The following is a 27,981-nucleotide window of genomic DNA, read 5'->3' as shown; positions in this document are numbered from 1 at the left end:
TTACTATGAAGTATAATTTTATTCCAATTATGTCATTGGTTCCAGCTTTGTGAATATTATGATATAATTCCGTGAGATGTTGTGTATGCTTATCTATTGATGTATGTAGAACATCGAGAATGTACACTCAGTGGCCACTTTATTAGGTACACCTGTACATCTGCTTGTTAATGCAAATATCTAATCAGCCAATCACGTGGCAGCAACTCAATGCATAAAAGCATGCAGACATGGTCAAGAGGTTCAGTTGTTGTTCAGACCAAACATCAGAATGGGGAAGAAATGTGATCAAAGTGACTTTGACCATGGAATGATTGTTGATGCCAGACAGGGTGGTTTAAGAATCTCCTGGTATTCTCACACATAACAGCCCTTAAAGTTTACAGAGAACGGTGTGAAAAACAAAACTACATCCAGTGAGCAGTGGTTGTGTGGGTGAAAACACCTTGTTAATGGGAGAAGTCAGAGGAGAATGGCCAGACTGGTTCAAACTGACAGGAAGGCAACAGTAACTCAAATAACCACACGTTACAACAGTGGTGTGTAGAAGAGCATCTCTGAATGCACAACACATTGAATCTTGAAGTGGATGGGCTACAGCAGCAGAAGACCATGAATGTACACTCAGTGGCCACTTTATTAGGTACAGGTGGTGGTCACTGAGTGTAATTCTGCATTGGGATATGTTGAAGGAAGGTGAATGGAGGCTTGGGTGGAGTATTATACTTGTAAGGTTGAATGATAGTCTCTTCTGTGGAAGTACCAGGGGCTGATTACTAAGATTACTTACAATTTAATTTGTTTGAAATTTAATTCAATAACCTATTTCCCCAATTATCCTTATTGCTGTATGAATCTGACAAGCAATTTTAAGACATTTATTTGAATTTCTTTCATGCAGATTCTAATTCTGTGATATATCTCTTGATGCTCTGAACTCCGGGTGCCAAGGATTTCTGCAAATTTTGAATTCCTTCAATGAATGGACCCGGAAATGTTTGAATTAAGGGAAGGAAAATCTGTTGAATCCGCTCCATTTTCTGACTGATATTTTCTTGAAGGTTCTCTTGAAATAATTGACTGGTGTTGGCAGGTATGACATTGGTAGACCATTCATTCAGGTTCTTCTTGAATGCCTCTAGTTGTTCAGCAATCGATGATGCAGAACTTTCAGGTAGAGGTGTTAACTCCTGGATCTCTGCAAACATTTGGACCAGCCTGTCTTTGACCACATTAGCCTGCTCCTCAACTTGAATTCTAAAAGCTTCCATTCTTTGTTGGATTTCTGCTGTTACGCCTTCTGACGTATTGGGGAAAATGGCACGGAAACTTTGAAGATCCCTGCAAAGGACAAATAAAGAATATTTGAGATATATCATGGTTACAGGCTATTCTGGCCGAACGAGTCCACGCTGCCCAATTACACCCATCTGACCAATTAACCTTCTAACCTCTACATCTTTGGAATGTGGGAGGAAACCAGAGCACCCAGAGGAAACCCACACGATCACAGGAAGAATGTACAAACTCCTTACAGAAATCGTCTGGAATTGAACCCGGTGTGTTGGTGCTGTGGTAGTGTTATGCTGACCACTACACAACCATGTATCTACATGTTTTGTAGAATTTAAAAATACTAAATAATTTTTTTCTCATCTGTGTAAGGAAAGCATTTATCAAAAATTAAAACAATCTGATTAAAAATGTTTGAGCAGCGGCAAATCAGCAATGGGAACCTGAGAAGACATAGCTCACTCAGGTTCACCAATTGAGTAGAAAAGGCAGCGACTTGCGACAGTTTGCAGTTTTGAACAGCGCTCAATCGGAGAAGACGTAGCTCACTCAGGTTCGCCGATTGAATAGATAAGGAAGCAATTTGCGGCTGTTTGGAGCTTTGAGAAGCAGCCAATCAGTGTTCAGGATTGATTGGCAAGAACAAATTAAAGTAAGGCAGGGTCAAACTGAGCGACCATCGTTGGACTGGTCAGAGTTAGAATGGAGACATTTAGGTTTTAGCTCTTCGAGGCTTCAGAGAGGAGAGACTTGGGTGAGAGAAGTCAAAAAAGCTGAGGGTAGAGGTTTTTATTTCTCCCCCACAGTTTATTGATTTTCCTTCTTTATATTTGCTCAGCTAGAACAGTAGAGATGCCAGACAGGATAGCGGAATGCTCCTCTTGCGAGATGTGGGAAGGCAGGGAGACCTCCAGCGTCCCTGACAACTACAACTGTGAGAAGTGCATCCAACTGCAGCTGCTAACACTCCACATTAAGGAGTTGGAACTGGAAATGGATGAACTCTGGATCATTCGGGAGGCTGAAGAGGTGATAGATAGGACATACAGAGAGGTAGTTACACCCGAGGTGCAGGACACAGGAAACTGGGTGTTAGTGAGGAAGGGTTAAGGACCCAGTGCAAAGTACGGCTGTGGCCAACCCTTTCAACAACAGGTATACCACTTTGGATACTGTTGGGGGGATGATGTAGCAGAGGAAAGTCACAGCAGTCAGGTCTATTAAAAGTTTTTTCAGTTACAGAAAGAGTAAAAGGAAGATGAGAGTTAATATTGGACCACTGGAAAATGATGCTGGTGAAGTAGTAATGGGGGACAAAGAAATGGCAGATGAACTTAATGGGTACTTTGCATCAGTCTCCACTGTGGAAAACACTAGCAGTGTGCCAGAGGTCCGTGAGTGTCAGGGAGCAGGAGTGACTGTCATTGCTATGACAAAGGAAAAAGTGCTAGGAAAACTCAAAGGTCTTCAGGTGGATAAGTTACCTGGACCAGATGGACTACATTCCAGAGTCCTGAGAAAGGTTGCTGAAGAGATAACAGATGCATTGATCATGATCTTTCAAGAATCACTTGATTCTGGCATGGTCACGCAGGACTGGGAGGTTGCAAATGTCACTCCACTCTTTAAGAGGGGAGGAAGGCAAAAGAAATGAAATTATAGGCCAGTTAGCCTAACCTCAGTGGTTGGGAAAGTGTTGGAGTCCATTATTAAGGACAAGATTTCAGAGTACTTGAAGACTGATGATAAAATAACTCAAAGTCAGCATGGTTTCTGTAAAGGGAAATCTTGCCTGACAAATCTGTTAGAGTCCTTCAAGGAAGTAAGGAGCAGGGTAGACAAAGGATAGGTAGTGGATGTCATTTACTTAGATTTTCAGAAGGCATTTGATAAGGTGCCTCACATGAGGCTGCTTAACAAGATTAAAATCATATGGCATTACAGGAAAGATACTGGCATGGGTAGCAGAATGGCTGACAGGCAGAAGGCAGCGAGTAAAGGGAGTCTTTTCTGGTTGGCTGCCAGTGACGAGTGGTGTTCCTCAGGGGTCACTATTGGGACTGCTACTTTTCACATTGTTTGTCAATGATTTAGATAATGAAATTGATGGCTTTGTGGCAAAGTCTGTGGATGATACGACGATAGGTGGAGGGGTAGGTAGTGCTGAGGAAGCAATACGATTGCAGCAGGACCTAGACAAATTGAAAGAATGGGCAAAAAGGTAGCAGATGGAATACAGTGTTGGGAAATGTATGATAATGCATTTTGGTAAAAGGAACAATAGTGCAGACTATTATCCAAACGGGAGAAGGTTTAAACATCAGAGGTGCAGAGGGACTTAGGAGTCCTCATGCAAGACTCCCAGAAAGTTAATTCACAGGTTGAGTCTGTGGTAGAGAGGGCATTTATTTCAACGGTTACAGAATTTTAAAACATGGAGATAATGCTGAAGCTTTATAAGACACTAGCCAGGCCATTCTTGGAGTATTGTCAACAGTTTTGGCCCCCATATCTCAGAAAGGATGTGTTGTCACTGGAGTCCAGAGGAGGTTCACCAGGATTATTCTGGGAATGAAGGGGTTAACATATTAGGAGCGTTTGGCATCTTTGGGCCTGTACTCACTGGAATTTAGAAGAATGCAGGGGGATCTCATTGAAAGCTAGCGAATGTTGAAAAGACTAGATAAGGTGGATGTGGAGAGGATGTTTCCTCTGGTGAGGTATCCAGAACTAGAGGGCACAGCCTCAAAATTGAGGGGTGACATTTTAGAACAGAGGTAAGGAGGATTTTTTTTAGCCAAAGAGTGGTGAATCTGTGGAATGCTCTGCCACAGACTGTGGTGGAGGCCAAGTCCGTGGGTATATTTAAAACAAAGTTGATAGATTCCTGAACAACAGGAATTCTGCAGATGCTGGAAATTCAAGCAACGCACATCAAAGTTGCTGGTGAACGCAGCAGGCCAGGCAGCATCTCTAGGAAGCGGTACAGTCAACGTTTCAGGCCGAGACCCTTCGTCAGGACTAACTGAAGGAAGAGTGAGTAAGAGATTTGAAAGTGGGAGGGGGAGGGGAGATCCGAAATGATAGGAGAAGACAGGAGGGGGAGGGATGGAGCCAAGAGCTGGACAGGTGATTGGCAAAAGGGGATATGAGAGGATCACGGGACAGGAGGTCCGGGAAGAAAGACAAGGGAGGGGGGGGAACCCAGAGGATGGGCAAGGGGTATATTCAGAGGGGCAGAGGAAGAAAAAGGAGAGTGAGAGAAAGAATGTGTGTATATAAATAAATAACAGATGGGGTACGAGGGGGAGGTGGGGCCTTAGCGGAAGTTAGAGAAGTCGATGTTCATGCCATCAGATTGGAGGCTACCCAGACAGAATATAAGGTGTTGTTCCTCCAACCTGAGTGTGGCTCTCAGGATGAGGCTTTTCATTCTAGGATGAGGGAGATGTCCTCCTTTTTTAAAGAAAGGGGCTTCCCTTCCTCCACTATCAACTCTGCTCTTAAACGCATCTCCCCCATTTCACGTACATCTGCTCTCACTCCATCCTCCCGCTACTCCACTAGGAATAGGGTTCCCCTGGTCATCACTACCACCCCACCAGCCTCCGGGTCCAACATATTATTCTCCGTAACTTCCGCCACCTCCAACGGGATCCCACCACTAAGCACATCTTTCCCTCCCCCCCCTCTGCTTTCCGCAGGGATCGCTCCCTATGCAACTCCCTTGTCCATTCGTCCCCCCCATCCCTCCCCACTGATCTCGCTCCTGGCACTTATCCGTGTAAGCGGAACAAGTGCTACACATGCCCTTACACTTCCTCCCTTACCACCATTCAGGGCCCCAAGCAGTCCTTCCAGGTGAGGCTACACTTCACCTGTGAGTCGACTGGGGTGATATACTGCGTCCGGTGCTCCCGATGTGGCCTTTTATATATTGGCAAGACCCAACGCAGACTGGGAGACCGCTTTGCTGAACACCTATGCTCTGTCCGCCAGAGAAAGCAGGATCTCCCAGTGGCCACACATTTTAATTCCACATCCCATTCCCATTCTGACATGTCTATCCACGGCCTCCTCTACTGTAAAGGTGAAGCCACAGTCAGGTTGGAGGAACAACACCTTATATTCCGTCTGGGTAGCCTCCAACCTGATGGCATGAACATCGACTTCTCTAACTTCTGCTAATGCTCCACCTCCCCCTCGTACCCCATCTGTTACTTATTTTTATACACACATTCTTTCCCTCTCTCTATCCTTTTTCTCCCTCTGTCCCTCTCACTATACTCCTTGCCCATCCTCTGGTGCTCCCCCCCCCTTGTCTTTCTTCCCGGACCTCCTGTCCCATGATCCTCTCGTATCCCCTTTTGCCAATCACCTGTCCAGCTCTTGGCTCCATCCCTCCCCTTCCTGTCTTCTCCTATCATTTTGGATCTCCCCATCCCCCTCCAACTTTCAAATCCCTTACTCACTTTTCCTTCAGTTAGTCCTGACGAAGGGTCTCGGCCTGAAACGTCGACTGCACCTCTTCCTAGAGATGCTGCCTGGCCTGCTGCGTTCACCAGCAACTTTGATGTGTGTTGCTTGATAGATTCCTGATTGGTCAGGGCATCAAGGGTTATAGTGGGAGGGCAGATGTATGGGATTGAATAGGATCTGGGATCACCCATGATAGAATGGTGGGAGGACTCGGTGGGCCGAATGGCTTGGTCTTATGGTCTTATGGTCTCTGGCACGGTGTCTGGCTCTGTGACTCAGAAGGGAAGGGGGTAGAAGAGGTGAGCTGTGGTGACAGGGAATTCATTAGTGTGGGGAACAGAAAGGAGGTTCTGTGGATGTGAACAAAATTTCCAGATGATAGGTTGCCTCCTAGGTGCCAGGGCCAGGGACATCTCGGATCGAGTCCTCAGCATTCTTAAGTGGGAGAGTGAACAGCCAGAGGTCATGTCCAAGTAGGCACCAATGACATGGGTAGGATAAGGTTCTGCATAAGGAATTCATGGAAATAGGTGTTAAGTTAAAAAGCAGGATCTCCAGGGTTGTGATCTCAAAATTTCTACCCATGCCATGTGCTAGTGAGGCCAGAACTAGGAAGATTATACAGTTTAATATATAGTTATGCAGTTGGTGTAGGAGGGAGGGTTTCAGATTTTTGGATCATTGGCCTCTCTTCCAGGGAAGGTGGGAGCTGCACAGATGGGACAGTTTGCACCTGACTGGAGGGGGACTACTATCCTAGTGGGAAGGTTTGCTAGTGCTGCATGGTTGGGTTTAAACTAGAGTTGCAGGGGGATGGGAACCAGAGTGCCAGAACAGTTAGTGGAGAGGTTGTGGAGACAGATGTTGGTAAGACCTCAGACAAAGTCAGGAATCAAAAGGTTGAGCATGGTGAGACCAGTGTCCTGAGCTGTGTATATTTCAATGCAAGAAGTACCATAGAGGAGAGGAGCTTAGCTTAGCGCATGGATCAACACCTGGAATTATGACTTTGTAGCAGTTAGTGAGACTTGGTTGCAGGAGGGACGGGACTGGAAGCACAATATCCCAGGGTTCTATTGTTTTAGACGTGACAGAGCGGGAGGGATTAAAAGAGGAGGAGTGGCGTTACTAGTCAGGGAAAATGTCATGGCAGTGCTCTGTCAGTACAGACTGGAGAACTCAACTAGTGAGGTGTCATGGGTGGAACTGAGAAATAAGTAAGATATTACTACGTTAATGGGACTGCATTACAGACCACCCAAAAGTCCTGGGGATTTAGAGGAACAAATTTGTAAAGAATTTGCAGACTGTTGTAAGAAACATAAGGTTGTTACAGTAGGTGATTTTAACTTTCCACATATTGACTGGGAATCCCATACTGTAAAAGGACTAGATGGGATAGAGTTTGTCAAATGTGTTCAGGAATGTGTCCTTCAGTACATAGAAATCCCAACGAGAGAGTGTGTGTGATACTGGACCTGCTATTAGGGAATAAGACAGGGCAGGTGACAGAAGATTGTTGAGGTGAACACTGCATCCAGTGACCACAATGCCATTAATTTCAAAGTAAATATGCAAAACGATAGGTCTGGTCCACAGGTTGAGATTCTAAATTGGAGAAAAGCCAATTTTGATGTTAGCAGAAAGGATCTGGCAGGTGTGGGTTGGGACAGGCTATTTTCTGGCAAAGGTGTACTTGGTAAGTGGGAGACCTTCAAAAGTAAAATTTTGAGAGTACAAGTTTGTACATGCCTGTCAAAATAAAAGGTAAAGATAACAGGCCTAGGGAACCTTGGTCTTCAAGAGATACTGAGGCCCTGGTTAAGAGAAAAAAGGAGGTGCATAGCAGGTATAGGCAGATAGGAACAAATGTAGTGTTTATGGAGTACAAGAAATGCAAGAGAACACTACAGAAAGAAATCAGGAAGGCTGGAAGAAAGCATGAAGTTGCTCCAGCAGACAAGGTGAAGGAGAATCCTAAGGGATTCTACAGTTTTGTTAAGAGCAAAAGGATTGTTAGGGACAATCTGGAGGACCTGAGTTATAAGGAAAGATTGAATAGGTTCGGACCTTAATCCTTAGAATAAAGAAGATTGAGGGGAGATTTGATAGAGGTATACAAAATTATGAGAGGTAAAGATAGGGTAAATACAAGCAGGCTTTTTCTGCTGGGGTTGTGTGGGACTACAACCAGAGGTCATGGGTTACGGGTGAAAAGTGAAAAGTTTATAGGGAAGATGAGGGGAAACTTCTTCACTCAGAGGGTTGTGAGAATGTGGAGTGAGCTGCCAGCACAAGTGGTGCATGCGAGCTCGATTTCAACATTTAAGAGAAGTTTGGATAGGTACATGGCACGTAGGGGCTATGATCCTGGTGCAGGTTGATGGGAGTGGGCAGTTTAAATTGTTTGGCACAGACTAGATGGGCCGAAAGGCTTATTTCTGTGCTGTACTTTTCTAGGACTCTGACTCTATGAGAAAGCCTGAGTATTATGCCAAAGTGGATGTAATTTGGATGAGCTGGATGCTGAAGAAATAGTATTTGGTGTGTGCAATTCTTACTTCACAAAATTTACTCTGTTTACAATTGGTGTTAATTCCCTTAGAACTGTGTGCAAAACTCATTACAGCTGAATTAAGATGAACACAAGAGATTCAGCAGATGCTGGAAATCTTGAGTGGGGAACCAGAATAGAGAATGAAAAAAGAGAGAGGGAGGGAGGAGGAGAAATTATTGGAAATCAATGTTCTTGCCATCAGTTTGGAGCCTACCTCCTAGATGGAATATGATGTGTTGCTCCTCCAACCTGAGGGTGACCTTGTCATGGCAAAGGAGGAGGCCATGGACTGACATGTTCGAATGTGAATGGGAAGTCGAATTGAAATGGGAACATCCTGCCTTTTGTGCATTGAGAAGGTGCTCAACTTGCTGAGTTCCTCCAGCATTTTGTGCAAATTAACATAATTTATGTCTGTACTGGGCTTTTTTTTTAATTTGGGGACTGCACAGACAAATTTCTGAGCAAAAAAAAACTGATAATGGAAATTCTCTCCTTGCATCTCTCATTACATTAAATTCTCAACAATAACGTAAACACATAAGATTCTGCAGATGCTGACGAGTCAAGCAGCACACACAAAATGCTGGAGGAACTCAGTAAGTCAGGTAGCATCAATGAAGGAGAATAAACAGTTGATGTTTTGGGCCGAAACCCTTCATCAGGACTGGAAAGGAAGAGGGCAGAAGCCAGGATAAGAAGGTGGGGGGGGGGGGGAAGGAGGGGATGGAGTACAAGCTGGTAGGTGATATGTGAAACCAGGCGAGTGGGAAAGGTGGGTGAGTGGGGGGGGTGTTGAAGTGAAAAGCTGGGAAGTGATAGGTGGAAGAGGTAAAGGGCTAAAGAAGGGGGAATCTGATAGGAGAGGAGAGTGAACCAATGAAGAAAGGAAAGGAGGAGGGGTACCAGGTTGAGGTGATAGGCAGGTGAGAAGAAGAGAAGAGATTAGAAGGGGGGAGCCAGAATTGAGAATGAAAGAAGAGAGAAGGGAGAGGGTGGAGTAATTACTGAAAGTTAGAGAAATTAATGTTCATGCCATCAGATTGAGGCTGCCCAGGCGGAACACGAGGTGTTGCTCCTCCAACCTAAAAGCGGCCTCATCTTGGCAGTAGAGGAGGAGACGGACCGACATGTCGGAATAATAATGGTGATTGGAATTAAAATGGTTGGCCATTGGGAGATGCTGCTTTTTGCAGATGGAGTGAAGGTTCTTGACAAAGTGGTTCCCCTGATCTACGTTGGTTCTCACCAATGTAGAGGAGGCCGCACTGGGAGCACCTGAACAAACTACACTGGCTCTGCAGATCAGGAACTATCTATATCTTAGACAAATACTAAGAGGTGAAAATCTCATTGTTTTAACAGCAAAGACAATGAAACCAGCATAGAAGAATGATGTTGGAAGATGATATGCTCAATCCTTGCCATGCAAAATCCACTTCATTTGCAATAGGAGAAATAAATGCATACATTAATGGTCTGACCGGTTCAGGTGAATGTTCTACCCGTGTTGCGTCCGACTCAACAGGAAGACCGTGTGTCTCAAATCCTAGTCAGCAAGATAGAGAAAATGCGTGGTGATGTTTATCCACATTTCTGGCATTACAATAATGAGCAAATTTCCAAAAAACGGCTTTAAACCTTGTGGGAGATTTTCAAAGATACTAAATAAATTTACATCTCTTTATCTCTCTCTCTTTCTTTCTTTTGCTCTGAATAAACCTTTCACCCATCCTCTTTAACCATTCATTTTCTCTCAAATTCCTTTATTTGTCTCTTGCTTTTAAAAATACTGGTTGGACCCTGTCCCAGTAATGGCAACACCTATGGCGTTGAAAAAGACTGAAAGAGGAGAGCGCAGTAAAGAGAGGAAGTGAATTCAGAGGCTGAAGGTTCAGGTGCCAACGGTGGGACTAATGAAGAGGAAGATGCTCAAGGGGATAGATTCGATGAAGACTGTTTCTCAAAATTCAAATTCAAAGTTTAAAATAGAATTTATTACCAAAGTATGCATACAGTATGTTGCCATATACTGCCTTGAGATTCATTTCTTGCAGGCATTTACATGAAAATAAAGAAAAACAATTTAATTTACAAATTCATAAAGACTAACAAATAGCCAATGCACAAAAGAAGAGAAATTGTGCAAATAATACTGAGAACATGAGTTGTAAAGAGTCCTTGAAAGTGAGTCTGTAAGTTGTAGAATCTGTTCAGAGTAGTGATGAGTGAAGTTATTCACATTGGTTCAGAAGCTTGATGGTTGTAGGATAATAACTGTTGTCACGGTGTGTTGGTGCGTAGCCAAGTGGTTAAGGCGTCGGTCTAGTGATCTGAAGGTCACTAGTTCGAGCCTCAGCTGAGGCAACGTGTTGTGTCCTTGAGCAAGGCACTTAACCACACATTGCTCTGCGGCGACACCGGTGCCAAGCTGTATTGGCCCTAGTGCCCTTCCCTTGGACAACACCAGTGACGTGGAGAGGGGAGACTTGCAGCATGGGCAACTGCTAGTCTTCCATACAACCTTGCCCAGGCCTGCACTCTGGAAACCTTCCAAGGCACAAATCCATGGTCTCGCGAGACTAACGGATGCCTAATAACTGTTCCTGAACCCAGTGATGCATGATCTAAGGCTTCTGTGCCCCAGCCCAATGTAGTGAGAAGAGAGTGTAGTCTGGATGTTAGGGATCCTTAGGGATGCTGCTTTCTTGTGGTACTGCTTCTTGTAAATGTGTTCAATGATGAGGATGGGTTTTGCCTGTGATGGACTGGGCTGTATTTCTGTAGGCATCTCCATTCAGGGGCAATAGTGATTTCTGGAGAGCTACAGAACTAAACAATGTCACTGAACTGAGGTGGTGAGGTAGATGCTTGTCCTCATTCCCTTCCGCCCACCTTTCTATTCTGGTGTCTTGCCCTTTCCTTTCCAGTCCTGAAGAAAGATCTCAGCCTGAAATGTCAACTGTTTATTCATGTCCATAGAGTCAATGAAAAACAACACACATTAAAGGACAAGCAAACAAATATGCAAAAGACAACAAATTGTGCAATTATGAAAGAGGAAATTAAGAAGAAGAAGAAGTAAATAATAAATATTGAGAACGTGAATTCTTCTGAGGAAAGAATGACAGAGATTTCAATGAGGTCAAACTCATGGAAGGTAGAAGATAGCACATCAACCCTTTGAGAACTGGAATAATCTGTTCCAGACTTAACAAAAGCATTCAGTGGGTTTCATTTGATGAACTGTGTCATGGATTTGTGAGGTCATAATTAAAAGCAATAAACAAACCTTATGCTGTTACGGTTCACTCATATTCCTGAACTGTAATCTATACATTGGAAGCCAGCCTGATAAATATATAGCAATTATTTTTAATGACATGTACTATTAATTTTTTATTTGTTCTTCTTGCAAATATTGATGAGGAAGATAATTGGAATCATCTTGCTCAGCTATTCATAGTTTTCCAGAGAGTCTATACCAGGCACCAAATCTGGATAATATTTTGGGCATTGTGAAAATATAGTGCAAGCTTTGGATTCCACACCTTCAGACCCCAAGTAGGTGCCTACTGAATTTAAACTGTCATCAAATATATTCTTGTCACATACCTTTTAAGACAAGCAGCAAAGTAATGATGAATATCTTCATTGTGTTAACAAGGAAGTGATCAAATCTGTAATGAAGCAAACTCATCAGTAGTTTTTAATCATATGATGGTCAAAGCATGGACAGATATAACAAGTTACGCAAATCCTTGAGATATTGATCATTAACTCAGTGTTTACTGATATGAAATCAATGATCAACAGCCACATAAACAACATATTTATTTAGTAACTTCACAGGAGCGTTATCAAGTTCTATTTGACAAGATGTTAAAGCAGATGACTAAAAGTTTGGGCAAAGATTAACTTAAAAGAAGAAAGGAGTAAAAAGAGAAAAGAAAATGTTAGCTTTATTTATCACATGTACATCAAAACATTTTGCATCAACAGCCAACACAGTCTGAGAACTGTGCTGTGGCAGCCTGCAAGTGTTGCCACGTTTCTGGCACCAATATAGCATCCCCACAACTTACTATCCCTAATCTTAGGAACGTGGGATGTAGCCAGCGCACTAGGGAGAAGCCCATGTGGTCACAGGAAGAACATACAAACTGCTCTCAGACAGCAGAGAGATCATGATCGTAAAATGATTGTGCTAACTGCTGCCTCCAGGAGGGAAGGAATTCCAGGATTTAGCAACATGGGAGCTGAAGGTCAGCTGTTAATGGTGGAACAATCCAATTCAGGGATGATCAAGTGTCCAGACTACAGAAGCATGAATATTTCAGAGGTGGCAAGTATGGGGAAATGAAACCTCAGTGAATTTAGAAAAGAAGGGTGAGGATTTTAAAACCAAGGTGTTACTTCACCCAGTCAAAATAGACCAACTCTGGTGAGCACATGGTCCAGTTTCCTCCCACATTCCAAACATGTACAGTTTAGGGTGGAAAGTTGTGGGCATGCTATGTTGGTGCTATAATCATGGCAAGATTTGCAGGCTGTCCCCAGCACATCCTTGGAATGCGTTCATTATTGACACAAAAGACACATTTCATTGTATGTTTCGATGTTTCAGGGTAATATGACACATAAAGCTAAAGCAAAGTCTGCCTTGTTGTACTTCTCACAATTTTATTGAAAATAAAAAACACAGCCTTTCTTTTCCTTCCATTGCATTAAATAACTAATCTTCTTTGACAAATGTAACCACAAGCCATTTCAATGTGAATTTCCAGTTAATTATTATTTAAATCTACTTAGAAACATAGAAAACCTACAGCACAATACAGGCCCTTCAGCCCCCAAAGCTGTGCTGAACATGTCCCTACCTTAGAACTACCTAGGCTTACCCATAGCCCTCTATTTTTATAAGCTCCATGTACCTGTCCAGGAGCCTCTGAAAAGACCCTATTGTATCCGCCTCCACCACTGCCGCCGGCAGCCCATTCCACGCACTCACCACTCTCCGCATAAAAAACTTACTCCTGGCATCTCCTCTGTACCTCCTTCCAAGCACCTTAAAACTGTGCCCTCTTGTGCTAGCCATTTCAGTCCTGGGAAAAAGCCTCTGACTATCCACACGATCAATGTCTCTCCATCATCTTATACACCTCTATCAGGTCACCTCTCATCCTCCGTCACTCCAAGGAGAAAATGTCGAGTTCACTCAACCTATTCTCATAAGGCATGCTCCCCAATCCAGGAAACATCCTTGTAAACCTTTACTACCTTACACTTCTCAGCTTCTTACTTCATTCCCACTCCCTACCAACCTGGATTCATCTATCGTCTTCTATCTTGTCCTCCACCCCCCTTTTTTACCCTCCCCCTTCCTTTCTAGTCCCGATGAAAGGCCTTGGCCCAAAACACCTGACCTGCTGAGTTTCTCCAGCATTTTGTGTGTCCTTGTCCCTCTAGATGGTGGAGATAGTGGGCTTGGGACATTCTGTAACAACAGCTAGGGTGAAGAACTGCAGTGTGTTTTGTAGATGTTACACAATGCAGCAAAAGTGGAGGGTGGGAGGGGTGATATATGGTGGGGTGGGGTGGGCTATCAAGCAAGCTCTTGCCCCATGGATGGCACTGAGTTTCATGAGTACTGTATTGTTGGAATTTCACTAATCCAGACAAATGGAGAATTCCATTGCACTTCTGAATTTGTCCTTAGGGGGAAAGCACCTAAAAGAGAGGGAAGAAGAAATATTGCCAGTAAAGAGCAGTATATTTACTATGGTATACTGGTAATCTTTCCTCTTTCCTCTCAGGTTTCATGTAGGGTCTTGACTTGAAGCCACCAGGTGCACATTTTATCCACAGACATTGCCCGAGTTGCTGAGCTCTTCCAGCATTTTATTTTTTTGTTGTACATTGTCTTCAACCCAGATATGCCCATCATGATGAACGGTCTCAGCCTGAAACATCAACTGTTTATTCCCCTCCATAGAAGCTACCTGACCTGCATTAAAACATACCTGACACTGCCTCACCAGGTTGCATTGTATTCACTTCCTTGGCTTGTCCTCACTTTCACTGTGAGTACACCATAGATTCAGTCTGACTGCACCAGTGCATTTTCCATTTTAAAGATGTGAAATACTTTCACAAATATGAGACGTATGTAATATTAGGGTGGCAGGGTAGGGCTACATCTTCACCAAAGGAGGTGTAAGGCTCTCCTTCCCTCCGCTAGCTTACAGGTCACCCTTAGGCATGATATAGCATCCGCTTAGACCACCGATCAGGGTCACGTGAAGCCGAGGGAGCAGGTGGTGAATGGTCATATGAATATCTGGTGCATATCAGAAGTCCTGGTTATGCAGCACCTGATGCCAGGCAGACCATTTCTGAAAAGTACTGATAAAGACACTGCCCAGAAGAAGACAATAGCAAACCACTTCTGTAGAAAAATTTGTTAAGAATAATCATGGTCGTGGAAAGACCATGATCACCCACGTCATAGGACACTGCACATAACAAACTATCTAATGATTTCACAATTGAATGGTTTGTCATATGAATAGCACTTGATGGCACTGGGCCTGTATTCACCAGAATTCAGAACAATGAAGGATGAATTCATTGAAACCTATCGAATGGCGAAAGGCTTTGATAGAGTGGATGTGGAGAGGATGTTTCCTATGGTGGGAGAGTCTAAGACCAGAGGACACAGCCTCAGAATAGAGGGGCATCCTTTTAGAACAGAAACGAGGAGACATTTCTTTAGCCAGAGAGTGGTGAATCTGTGGAATTCTTTGCCATTGGCAGCTGTGGAGGCCAAGTCATTATGTATATTTAAGACAGAGATTGATTGATTCTTGATCAGTCAGGGCATAAAGAGATACGGAGAGGAGACAGGAGATTGGGGCTGAGAGGGAAACTGGATCAGCCATGATAAAATGGCAGAGCAGACTTGATGGGCCAAATGGCCTAATTCTGCTCCTACATCTTATGGTTTTATCGTCTTATAATAACATGTTATTCTAGCATTTTTACAACATAACTAAAACCTACAAGGAAAATGCATAAACTAAGTTAAAAAAACTTTGACAAACAGGTTAGAATTTCTATTGTACAATTTACGTACATTCTGTATGACAAACTGGTAGCCTTAAGGCAATCTATAAGGACAAGCAGCAACTTTGTCTGCACCCAAACATGATAGGACAATGTACCTTAGTCCTCCATACAAGTGGTATATCATAACTTTGTTCTGAAGGATTTGAGTTAGAATGAGAGACTGGATAGTTTGGAACTTTTATCCCTGGTGGTTAGGAGACTGAGAGGTGATCTTATAGGGGTTTATAAAATCATGAGGGTGTAGAGAAGGTATTCCAGGGTAAGAAGGTCCAAAACTAGAGAGCACAGGTTTAAAGTAAGAGGAGAAAGATTTAACCATATAACCATATAACAATTACAGCACGGAAACAGGCCATCTCGGCCCTTCTAGTCCGTGCTGAATGCTTACTATCACCTAGTCCCGCCGACCTGCACTCAGCCCATAACCCTCCATTCCTTTCCTGTCCATATACCTATCCAATTCTATTTTAAATGACAATGTCGAGCCTGCCTCAACCACTTCTACAGGAAGCTCGTTCCACACAGCTACCACTCTCTGAGTAAAGAAGTTCCCCCTCGTGTTACCCCTAAACTTTTGCCCTTTAACTCTCAACTCATGTCCTCTTGTTTGAATCTCCCCCACTCTCAATGAACTCCCCTACTCTTAAAAGGGACCAAAGGGGCAACGTTTTCACACAGAGTCTGGTCTGTATATGGAATGAGTTGCCAGAGGAACTGGTAGAGGTGGGTATAATTACAACATTCAAAAGACACTTGGACAAGTAGGTGATAGGAAAGGTCCAGGGGGATATGGACAAAATGCAGGGGAATGAGACTAGTTCAGTTAGGCAACTTGCTTGGCATGGTCAAGTTGGGCTGAGGGGCCTGTTTTCAATGCTCTTAGACACTCTCACCAGAGCACCAATAACATAATGGAACACTGAAAACCTAAGATCAAATCTTGGGGACTTCTTCCCCTTCCTGAAAATATTGAAGACAGTTGAAGTCAGTTAACACCAGCTTCCCAGTCTGTGTGTCACGGTAATCAATAAACATTTAGTTAATAAACCAATCACAAAGCCAAGCAGAATTTCATCTCTTGACTCCTTTTGAGAAAGAAAATTTGATCTCAAAAGAATCCTATTTCTGTTGAACTTTGTTGAATTATGAAAAAGGTTTCTAAAATAGTTCTTACCTGCTTGAGTTTAGTTCTCCTACTTTCTGATATCTGATTACCCAACTCCTGGGATTTATTAACCTGCTCTTATCTGTTCCATCCGATAAGGGGAAGAACAGCAAACTGTACTGATTTGTGTATTTTTACATTTTTACGAAGGAATTTTTGAACTTTCAGGGACTGTGTGCTCCAAGTGGACTTTGATCGAATGTTGGAGTTAGTATAAAGGGCACATTTAGTACAATAAATAAGAACATCCACTTACCCTGCAGCTACACACACAAAATGCTGGAGGAACTCAGCAGGTCAGGCTGGATCTATGGAAATGAATAAACTGTCAAGAGTTTAGGCTGAAACCCATCTTCAGGACTGGACGGGAAGGGGGAGGAAGCCAGAATAAGAAGGTGGGGGGGGGGGAGGCGAAGGAGTGCAAGCTGGAAGGTTATAGGTGAAGCCTTGTGAATGGTGAAGTGAGGACCTGGGAGGTGATAGTGGAAAAGGACTGAAGAAGGAGGAATCTAATAGGAGAGGAGAGTGGACCATGGCAGAAAGGGAAGGAGGAGGGGGAACAGAGGAAGGTGATAGGCAGATGAGGAGAAGAGAAGGGGTGAAAGGGGCACCAGATTGGGGAATAGAAAAGGAGAGAAGGGGGTGAAGGAAGAAATTGGAGAAATTGATGGTCATGCTGTCAGGTTGGAGGTTACGCAGGCTGAATATGAGGTGTTGCTCTTCCAACCTGAATATGGCCTCATCGTGGCAGTACAGGAGGCTATGGGCCAACGTGTTGGAATGAGAATGCTGATTGGATTTAAGCAACACACACAACATGCTGGAGGAACTCAGCAGGCCAGGCAGCATCTATGGAAAAGGCTCATCTTTTTTTCTGGTCCTGATGAAGGGTCTCGGCCCAAAACGTCTCGTCTGTACTCTTTTCCATAGATGCTGCCTGGCCTGCTGAGTTCCTCCAGTATTTTGTGTGTGTTGCTCGGATTTCCAGCATCTGCAGATTTTCTCTTGTTGGTGATTGGATTTAAAATGGTTGGCCACTGGAAGATTCAGTTTGCTGCAAATGTAGTGCAGTTACTCAAACTGTAGCTCAGCATCCGCCTGACACTTTGTGGTGTAATCCCCAACCCATGAACCAAAACCTAAATCTAAAGCACAGGCATCCTAGTACTGTTGCTGGAAAGGGTGTTGGGAACAGATTTGGTTGGATGAAGATGTAGTCAAAACACAAGCGAGGATTCAGTATAATCGCAGAGTTATCCCTTTATACCCTGGATTAGAGCAGAGAACACTCAAACCTGTCCTTGCTCAACACAACCACAATTATGTAGCATCCCTAATGCAGCAAATTCACACTTGGGCTTTCATAGCAGTGTTATCAAACAAGAATTGACATTAAGCTCTTATTAACAAGATGTTTTCGCCCACAGAAGTGCTGCTCACTGGACATCTTTTGTTTTTCACACCATTCTCTGTAAACTTTAGAGACTGTTGTGCATGAAAATCCCAGGAGATCAGCAGTTTCTGAGATACCCAAACCACCCAGTCTGGCACCAACAATCATTCCACGGTCAAAGTCACTTAGATCACATTTCTTCCCCATTCTGATGTTTGGTCTGAACGACAACTGATCCTCTTGACCATATAACCATAACCATATAACAAATACAGCACCGAAACAGGCCATCTCAGCCCTTCTAGTCCATGCCGAACTCTTACTCTCACCTAGTCCCACCGACCTGCACTCAGCCCATAACCCTCCATTCCTTTCCTGTCCATATAGCTATCCAATTTAACTTTAAATGACAACATTGAACTTGTCTCTACCACTTCTGTTGGAAGCTCGTTCCACGCAGCTACCACTCTCTGAGTAAAGAAGTTCCCCCTCATGTTAACACTAAACTTTTGCCCTTTAACTCTCAAATCATACCCTCTTGTTTGAATCTCCCCCACTCTCAATGGAAAAAAGCCTATCCACGTCAACTCTATCTATCCCCCTCATAATTTTAAACACCTCTATCAAGTCCCCCCTCAACCTTCTACACTCCAAAGAATAAAGACCTAACTTGTTCAACCTTTCTCTGTAACTTAGGAGATGAAACCCAGGCAACATTTTAGTAAGTCTCCTCTGTACTCTCTCAATTTTATTGACACCTTTCCTATAATTCGGTGGCCGGAACTGTACACAATACTCCGAATTTGGCCTCACCAGTGCCTTATACAATTTCAACATTACATCCCAAATCCTATACTCAATGCTCTGATTTATAAAGGTCAGCATACCAAAAGCTTTCTTCACTACCCTATCCACATGAGATTCCACCTTCAGGGAACTATGCACCATTATTCCTAGATCCCTCTGTTCTACTGCATTCTTCAATGCCCTACCATTTACCATGTATGTCCTATTTTGATTTGTCCTACCAAAATGTAGCACCTCACATTTATCAGCATCAAACTCCATCTGCCATCTTTTAGCCCACTCTTCTAAGTGGTCTAAATCTCTCTGCAAGCTTTGAAAACCTACTTCATTATCCACGACTGCATCTATCTTAGTATCATCTGCATACTTACTAATCTAATTTATCACCCCATTATCCAGATCATCAATATATATGACAAACAACATTGGACCCAGTACAGATCCCTGAGGCACACCACTAGTCACCGGCCTTCAATCTGACACACAGTTATCCACCACAACTCTCTGGCGTCTCCCATCCAGCCACTGAATCCATTTTACTACTTCAATATTAATGCCTAACGATTGAACCTTCCTAACTAACCTTCCATGTGGAACCTTGTCAAAGGCCTTACTGAAGTCCATATAGACAACATCCACCGCTTTACCCTCATCAACTTTCCTAGGAACCTCATCAAAAAATTCAATAAGATTTGCCAAACATGACCTTCCACACACAAATCCATGTTGACTGTTCCTAATCAGACCCTGTCTATCCAGATAATTATATATACCATCTCTAAGAATACTTTCCATCAATTTACCCACCACTGATGTCAAACTCACAGGCCGATAATTGCTCGGTTTACTCTTAGAACCCTTTTTAAACAATGGAACAACATGAGCAATACGCCAATCCTCCGGCACCATCCCCGTTTCTATTGACATTTGAAATATTTCTGTCAGAGCCCCTGCTATTTCCACACTAACTTCCCTCAAGTTCCTAGTGAATATCCTGTCAGGACCCGGAGACTTATCCACTTTTATATTCCTTAAAAACTCCAGTACTTCCTCTTCTCTAATCATCATAGTTTCCATAACTTCCCTATCTGTTTCCCTTACCTTACACAATTCAATATCCTTCTCCTTAGTGAATACCGAAGAAAAGAAATTGTTCAAAATCTCCTTCATCTCCTTTGGCTCTACACATAGCCGTTCACTCTGATTCTCTAAGGGGCCAATTTTATCCTTCACTATCCTTTTGCTATTAATATAACTGTAGAAACCCTTTGGATTTATTTTCACCTTACTTGCCAAAGCAGCCTCATATCTTCTTTTAGCTTTTCTAATTTCTTTCTTAAGATTCTTTTTACATTCTTTATATTCCTCGAGCATCTCATTTACTCCAAGCTGCCTATATTTATTGTAGCTCCCCCTCTTTTTCCGAACTAAGTTTCCAATATCCCTTGAAAACCATGGCTCTCTCAAACTTCTAACCTTTCCTTTCAACCTATCAGGAACATAAAGATCCTGTACCCTCAAAATTTCACCTTTAAATGACCTCCATTTCTCTATTACATCCTTCCCATAAAACAAATTGTCCCAATCCACTCCTTCTAAATCCTTTCACATCTCCTCAAAGTTAGCCTTTCTCCAATCAAAAATCTCAACCCTGGGTCTAGTCCTATCCTTCTCCATAATTATATTGAAACTAATGGTATTGTGATCACTGGACCCGAAGTGCTCCCCAACACATACCTCCGTCACCTGACCTATCTTATTCCCTAACAGGAGATCCAAAACTGCCCCTTCTTTAGTTGGTACCTTTATGTATTGCTGCAAAAAACTATCTTGCACACATTTTACAAACTCCAAACCATCCAGCCCTTTTACAGAATGGGCTTCCCAGTCTATGTGTGGAAAATTAAAATCTCCCACAATCACGACCTTGTGCTTACTACGAATATCTGCTATCTCCTTACAAATTTGCTCCTCCAATTCTCGCTCCCCATTAGGTAGTCTATAATACACCCCTATAGGCGTTACTACACCTCTCCCATTCCTCAATTCCACCCAAATAGCCTCCCTAGACAAGTCCACTAATATATCCTGCCAGAGCACCGCTGTTATATTTTCTCTGACAAGCAATGCAACACCTCCCCCCCTTGCCCCTCCGATTCTATCACACCTGAAGCAACGAAATTCTGGAGTATTTAGTTGCCAATCACACCCCTCCTGCAACCATGTTTCACTAATAGCTACAACATCATATTTCCAGGTATCAATCCATGCTCTAAGCTCATCCATCTTTCTTACAATGCTCCTAGCATTAAAATAGATGCATTTAAGAAACTCTCCACCTCTTACTCTCTTTTTATCCTTAATGGAGCAAACAACTTTGTTACCTTTTTCTTCCTTCTCCCCTACATCTTCGGTCTGAGTGCTCCTGATCTCTGTCCCCTGCCTATCCTCCCTCACAGACTGTCTACTAGCTTTCTCTATTTGTGAACTAACCTCCTCTCTCCTAGTCTCTTCAATTTGATTCCCATCCCCAACCATTCTAGTTTAAAGTCTCCTCTGTAGCCTTTGCAAACCTCCCCGCCAGGATATTGGTCTCCCTAGGATTCAAGTGTAACCAGTCCTTTTGTACAGGTCACACCTGCACCAAAAGAGGTCCCAATGATCCAAAAACTTGAATCCCTGCCCCCTGCTCCAATCCCTCAGCCACGCAATTATCCTCCACCTCATTCTATTTCTACTCTCACTGTCACGTGGCACAGGCAGTAATCCCAAGATTACTACCTTTGCGGTCCTTCTTCTCAACTCCCTTCCTAACTCCGTATATTCTCCTTTCAGGACCTCTTCCCTTTTCCTACCTCTGTCGTTGGTACCTATATGTACCATGACCTCTGGCTCCTCACCCTCCCACTTCAGGATATCTTGGATGCGATCAGAAACATCCCAGATCCTGGCACCAGGGAGGCAGACTACCATCCGGGTCTCCTGATTGCACCTACAGAATCGCTTATCTGACCCCCTAACTATCGAGTCCCCTATTACTGCTGCCCACCTCTTCCTTTCCCTACCCTTCTGAGCTACAGGGCCAGACTCTGTGCCGGAGGCACGGCCACTGTTGCTTCCCACAGGTAAGCTGTCCCCCCTCCCCCAGCAGTACTCAAACAGGAGTACATATTGTCAAGGGGCACAGCTACTGGGGTACTCTCTAGTACCTGACCCTTCCCCTTCCGCCTCCTAACCGTGACCCACTTGTCTGTCTTCCATGGCCCTGGTGTGACCTGCCTGTAACTCCTCTCTATCAACTCCTCACTCTCCCTGACAAGATGAAGGTCATCGAGCTGCAGCTCCAGTTCCCTGACGTGGTCCCTTAGGAGCTGCAGCTCAGCACACCTGGTGCAGATGTGGACGTCCAGGAGGCTGGGAGACTCCAGGACCTCCCACATCCGACACCGAGAACAACAAGCTGCTCTCACACTCATACCTCCCCCTTTCCTTAGATAACAGGAAAAATTGAAAACCAAACCTACTTCACCTTGCCTGTTTCCACCTAAGCCCGTTGAGCCAAAGCCCTTAGGCCTTCACTCTGCTCCCGGCTCACTCTGCTGCCTGCAAAATGATGTTGCCCACTGTATAAGGCTGTGTTCCTTTTAAATCTTTCACACTTCACTGCCCGACGTCACACGCCTGCGCAGTCCCGCCTCTCTTAACTCCGATGAGAAAAATGAAAAATTCAAAATGGCTTCCGCCGCACTCCCGCTCCGATTCTCAGACTTCCTTCTCCGGATTAAACCTGAATCAGGATTATTAAACCTTTTCTGCATTGAGTTGCTGTCACATGATTGGCTGATTCAGATATTTGCATCAATAAGCAGGTATATAGGTGTAATTAATAAAGTGGCTGACCTTCAATCTCAAATCCCCAATACCTTTTCTCTAGAAATCTATCCAATTTGGCTGTAACTAGGCCTCTAAAGTCTTCCATGATATATAATTCCACACATTCACTACCCTCTGAGAAAAGACATTTCTCCACACCTCAGTCCTAACAGTTTTACGTCTTGACCTGAGGTTCTGGGCATCTCAGTCAGGGGACACTGACAGCCAGTGTAGACACAATGCCCGATTTCCATGTCATTAGTAAATATGGGAAACATTCTCCCTGTGTCTAGCCTGCTGAGTCCTGTCAGAATGTTGAAAGTTCCCCTCTTTCCACTAACCTCCAGTGAACATGGACCTAGTTAACTCAATTTCTCCTCAAAACACAGTCCTGCCACTCTAAAAATTAGACTTGTCATCTTTTGTTATACTTCCTCTAAGATCCTTTTTTAGACCAACAGAGAAAAACTGTAAACAAGAGAAAATCTGCAGATGCTGGAAATCCGAGCAACACACACAAAGTGCTGGAGGAACTCAGCAGGCCAGGCAGCATCTATGGAAAAGAGTACAGTCGACGTTTCGGGCTGAAACCCTTTAGCAGGACTGGAGAGAAAAAGCTGAGGAGTAGATTTAAAAGGTGGGGGAGGGGAGAAAGAAATGCCAGGTGCTAGGTGAAACCTGGAGGGGGAGGAATGAGGTAAAGAGCTGGGAAGCTGATTAGTGAAAGAGACAGAAGGCAACGGAAGAAAGAAAAAGGCGGGGAGGAGCACCAGAGGGATGCAATGGGCGGGCAAGGAGATAACATAAGAGAGGGAGACAAGGGGATGTGAAATTGCGAAGGAGGGGGGATGGGGAGGCACTACTAGAAGTTTGAGAACACAATGTTCATGCCATCAGGTTGGCAGCTACCCAAATGGAATACAAGGTGTTGTTCCTCCAACCTAAGTGTAGCCTCATCACGACAGCGGAGGAGGCCATGGATGGGCATATGGGAATAGGAATGGGAAGTGGAATTAAAATGGGTGGCTACTGGGAGATCCTGCTTGTTCTGGTGGATGGAGCACAGGTGCTCGGTGAAGCGGTCTCCTGGTCTAACTGTACACAATTCTCCAGGTATGGCCTCAGCAAAACCCTGGCTGAAACTTGGTTGTGTATTCCCATAAGACCATAAGACATAGGAGCATAATCAGGCCATTCAGCCCACTGAGTCTCAGCTGCCATTTCATCATGGCTGATTTATTTAATCCCATTTTCCTGCTTTCTCCCTGAAACCTTTGACACCCTGACTCATCAAGAACTGATCAACCTCTGCTGCAAATATACCCAAAGACTTGGCCTCCACTGCTGTCCATGGCAATGAATTTCACAGATTCACCACCCTCTGGCTAAAGAAATTCCTTCTCATTTCTATTCTAAAGAGATGTCCTTCTATTCTGAAGCTGTGAGCTCTGGTCCTAGACTCCCCCCTAGAATCCCTAACCCATAAACCATAAATTAATTCAAACAAGGCATTCTTGTTCCTGTTCTCAGAACCTTCTGCGATGAAAGTTAATATACCATTCTGCCTTATCACTGCCAGCTCTCACCTCATGTTTGTTTTCAGTGACTCGTGTTCAAGATCACTGAGATCATTTCATATGTCAATGTTTCCCAATCCCTTTCCATTTAAATAACAATCTGCTTTTCTGCTTTTCCTCCAGGAGGAGAGAGGGTTAGAGTGGGAATTTTACATCGGAAATCATGGGCACCAAAGCCCAAGACAAGGACTAGAGGAGAGCTAAGGGCTTAGAGATTTATGGAGCTGGGCAAACTTACAGGGAGTAGACTGGCCATAGAGACATTGCAAAACTAGAATAAGAATCTAATTTATGGATGAGTTTAAGCAGCAGATTAACTGTAGCACGGGGTACGCCTGCAAATATTACCAAGTTTTAAGTTCAAAGTAAATTTGTTATCAATGTGCATATATATCATTGTGTACTAGCCTGAGATCAATTTTGTTTATTTATTTATTGTTTACAGTGCGGAACAGGCCCTTCTGGCCCCTCGAGCCGTGCCACTCACCAATCCCTTGCTGGGAGGCACCCCAAAGCCTAATCACGGGAAATTTTATAATGACCAACTGGTATGTCTTTGGACTGTGGGAGGAAACCAGAGCACCCGGAGGAAACCCACGCAATCACGGAGAGAAGGTAGAAACTCCTTACAGGCAACAGTGGGAGATGAACCCAGGCTGCCGGTACTGTAAAGTGTTGTGTTAACCACTATGCTACTGTGCTACTTTTCTTGCCAGCATTCACAGTAGAACGAAGAAATACAATAGAATCAGTGAAAAACTACACACAAAAACAGTGTGCGAAAGAAGACAAACTATGCAAATATAAAAAAGCAACTAATTATTATAAATAAGTAAATACTGAGAACATGAGTTGTAAAGAGTCCTTGAAAGTGAGTTCATAGGTTGTGGAATCAGTTCAGTGTTGTAGTGAGTGAAGTTATCCACGCTGCTTCAGGAGTCTGATGGTTGTAGGGTAATAACTGTTCATGTACCTGGTGGTGTGGGTCCTGAGGCTCCTGTACCTCCTGGCTGATGGTAGTATGGCCTGGGTGGTGGGGTCCCTGATGACGGGCACTGCTTTCTAGGTTGGATGTAGTGGGTTGTTTTCAATTCCTTCACGGAACGTGGGTGCTGCTGGCAGGACGAGCAGTTACTCTTGAACTGAGCGCCTTGGTAAACCTTGTCGGGGAGATGTTAAGAGTCTCCAGATCGTTGTGGACCGGCAGTGTGAGGAGATTGATGCCAGACGGTCAGGTAAACTCTCCAGTTTAACTGTGAACAATTCTGATTTATTTAATAAATTGAATTTAAATATAGTTCATACTCATGTCCATGCAATGACATTTGTACCTTTTTTTACCTTTTCCAAGGCGATCCTTAGGGATCAAGAAAGACTTCTCTCACCTTAAATCCTTCTCTCATTTTTCATTCCTCATTCTGGTTACTCTCTCACCCCTTCCCTTCTCCTCATTTACCCATCACCTCCTTCTGGTACGCCTCCGCCTTCCCTTTCTTCCATGGTCCACTCTCCTCTCCTGACAGATTCCTTCATTTTACAGCCTTTTACCTCTTCCACCTATCCTTTTCATCTTTCCTCCCCCACCCATACACCTTCCCCCTCACCTGCTCTCACCCAGCACCTGCCAGCTTGTACTCCTTCCCCACACCCACACCTACTTCTTCCCTTTTCCTTTTCAGTCCTGATGAAGGGTCTCAGCCTGAAACGTCCCCTCCATAGGTCTGACCTGCTGAGTATCTCTAGCGTTTTGAGTGTGTTGTTTCAGACTTGTTTCCAGTCTGGGTTTTGTGGTTTCAGAGGTGGCTGATGAGGCCACAGACTCTCCCAGATTGCTACAGTCACCCTTGGTGATGGAGGGCAGGTGGTCCACAACATAATGTCCAGGAGCTGCACAATTGCTCAGACTCACTCTGTCCACTTACCCAGGCAGAGACCCAGGGAGCTTGGTACTGATTTTGAAATAAACACTCAGATAATCCGCTCTTCACCATGCCACTTCTACAGTGTGTTACAGTGAATACACCACACAACAGGTCAGCACCTTGGAGTCCATATGGAATCTTTAATTTAATTCTAAAGATCAAGATGTCACATGTATGTTAAAGCATACAGTGAAATGCACCATTTGCATCAAATCAAATCAGCGAGGATTGTGCTGGGCAGCCCACAAATGTCACTACACTTCCGCCACTAACATAGCATGCCTACAACTCAATAACCCTAACTGGACATCTTTACTGTGTGGGAGGAAACTGGAGCATCCGGAGAAGTACACACGATCACAGGAAGAACGTACAAACTCTTACAGACGGCAGCGGGAATTGAACCTGGGCTGCTGGTACATTCTGATAGGCTGCATCACTGTCTGGTGTCTGGTATGGGGGGGGGCGCAGTGGTGGAGAGCTACTGCACAGAACCGAAAGAAGCTGCAGAGGGTTGTAAATCTAGTCAGCTCCATCTTGGGCACTAGCCTACAAAGTACCCAGGACATCTTCAGGGAGCGGTGTCTCAGAAAGGCATCGTCCATTATTAAGGACCTCCAGCACCCAGGGCATGCCCTTTTCTCACTGTTACCATCAGGTAGGAGGTACAGAAGCCTGAAGGCACACACTCAGCGATTCAGGAACAGCTTCTTCCCCTCTGCCATCCGATTCCTAAATGGACATTGAACCCTTGGACACTACCTCACTTTTTTTTTGATATACAGTGTTTCTGTTTTTGCATGTTTTTTTAATCTATTCAATATGCGTAATTGATTAACTCATTTATTTATTAATATTATTATTTTATTTATTATTATTTCTCTCTCTGCTAGATTATGTATTGCAGTGAACTGCTGCTGCTAAGGTAACATGCCGGTGATAAAAACCTGATTCCGATTCTACTGATTCTGGTGCTGTAAAGCGTTATGCTAACCGCTATGACAGGAGATTCTGCAGATGCTGGAAATCCAGAGCAACACACACAAAATGCTGGAGGAACTCAGCAGCTCAGACAGCATCCATGGAGAAGAATGAACAGTCGACGTTTCGGGCCAAAACCCTTCATGGGGTCTGGAAAAAAGATGAGAAGTTAGAGCGAGAAGCAAGAGCAAGTGTGGTGCTAACCACTGTCTTACCATCATTTCAATTAGAATAGAGGAGTAATTGTATTTACTAATAAAAAGAAATATTATATAGTTTCTGAAAGAACAAAATTAGTCATATTTGCCAATAATGCATAGTTGGATTTCTTTTTAATATTTGTTATTAGCCCGACGGTTGGAGCCTGGAGGCCGAGAAGCCCTGAGGCCTGCCCTGGAGTCGGAGGACAGTCTGTGCGTGTGGGTGAGGAAGAGGAATAACGCTCGTTTTGCTGTTGTTGTTTTATTGTTTGTTGCATTCAAGGTTGTTCTGCCGAGCATTGTGGGCTTGGTATATTGGCACCGGAATGTGTGGCAACACTTGTGGGCTGTGCCCAGCACATCCTTAGGATGTGTTGGTTGTTAACATTTCACTGCATGTATCGATGTGCATGGGATAAATGAATCTGAATCAGAATCGGAATTGGAATCATTTAGAGATATTTTTTAGATCTGACTGACAGAGAACATTAAGATTTAAATACCTCATTCCATTTGATAATTTGCATATTCAACATCTGATTGGATTATCAGGCAAGTATTTCTCTTTCTGTGTTATCGCTATCATTTAGGTCCAAATGTATTCAA

At 43.8% G+C, this 27,981-nt stretch overlaps 2 long non-coding RNA genes across 2 annotated transcripts; one reads left to right on the top strand and one right to left on the bottom strand.

The window, feature by feature from the left end:
- Nucleotides 1-16,722, bottom strand: LOC140185430 (uncharacterized). The gene is made up of 4 exons (XR_011882633.1): nt 16,632-16,722; nt 11,945-12,009; nt 9,800-9,878; nt 1-1,341 (listed from the first exon to the last, which is right to left on the bottom strand). It is a non-coding gene; the product is annotated as an uncharacterized lncRNA (long non-coding RNA).
- A 7,679-nt stretch (nt 16,723-24,401) lies between these two features.
- On the top strand, nt 24,402-27,506 carry LOC140185429 (uncharacterized). Its single transcript, XR_011882632.1, has 3 exons — nt 24,402-24,601; nt 24,718-24,887; nt 27,088-27,506. It is a non-coding gene; the product is annotated as an uncharacterized lncRNA (long non-coding RNA).
- The last annotated feature ends 475 nt before the right edge of the window (nt 27,507-27,981 follow it).

Source organism: Mobula birostris, chromosome 20 (genome assembly GCF_030028105.1).
Source record: "Mobula birostris isolate sMobBir1 chromosome 20, sMobBir1.hap1, whole genome shotgun sequence".
Taxonomy (NCBI): domain Eukaryota; kingdom Metazoa; phylum Chordata; class Chondrichthyes; order Myliobatiformes; family Myliobatidae; genus Mobula; species Mobula birostris.
This window is presented reverse-complemented; position numbering and strand designations above follow the sequence as displayed.